The sequence below is a fragment of the Monopterus albus genome, unplaced genomic scaffold (assembly GCF_001952655.1).
Source record: "Monopterus albus unplaced genomic scaffold, M_albus_1.0 scaffold285.1, whole genome shotgun sequence".
NCBI classification, from domain to species: domain Eukaryota; kingdom Metazoa; phylum Chordata; class Actinopteri; order Synbranchiformes; family Synbranchidae; genus Monopterus; species Monopterus albus.
This window is the reverse complement of record NW_018128165.1, coordinates 68,778-69,703: the sequence shown is the minus strand read 5'-3', so window position 1 is coordinate 69,703 and position 926 is coordinate 68,778.

Below are 926 nucleotides of genomic sequence, written 5' to 3'. Positions count from 1 at the left end.
AGAAGATGGGAAAAATCATAGAACATGCAAGAGGAGCAGTAAAGACGTCTGCTCTCGCTTGCAACCCGAAAATTCCCGGAAGTCCAAAAAGGGTCCTGTAAAAATGGTCTGGTTTATCCTGTACAGCTGTAGAGAAAGCTTCCATAGGGATAATGCTTACTATTGTTTATATCCACTGCTGAACAGATGGAGGTTTGTTGGAAGTCCACAGAACCATGATACATTTACGGGCACAATGTAATAGAGTATGTAAGAGGTCATTCTTACAAAAATCAACAGACAGCTCTTCAGTCAGACCTAGGAGACAAGTCTTTGCTCCGAAATTCAGTTGGCACTTAAATATTACACAAAGCTTAGCTATAATTGTAGCCCAAAACTGCAGAATAACAGGACAGCTCCACAGACAATGAAAAAGGGTACTAACTGCAGATTGACACTTGTTACACAGTTCTGAGAGATTTGGGTACATTCTACGTCTCTTCTCTGGGTTTATATAAAGCCTATGCAGGATTTTAAATTGTCTTTCCCAAACAGAGTTTGATGCTAATGCTTTAAAAGGTCTCCAGGTCGCAGCCCCTATTGTCCCCAAATCCAATCCCCACAAGCCCCTAACATTGTTGGAGTTTTCAGTGTTGAGGTCGCATAGAGCATTGTAAAAAAATTTTGTAAATGATTTAAGTGTTGCGGTTTTTATTATAAGTGATTCAACAGGGGAGACACCCAACCTCCCACTATATTTGTCAGGTCCGCTCGGCACAACGTGCCTCTCTTCCTGCTTTGTTTTGACTCCTCACCCTTTGCTGGTATGCAGTTGGCCCTCTGCCCAGGTGGTCCTGGTGGAGGGAGGAACAGGAGGAAGGGTCGACACCAGCCAGCTCCCCTGCAACCGCTGCAGCACCAACTCTCACAGTGCAAGCGACCGCTGC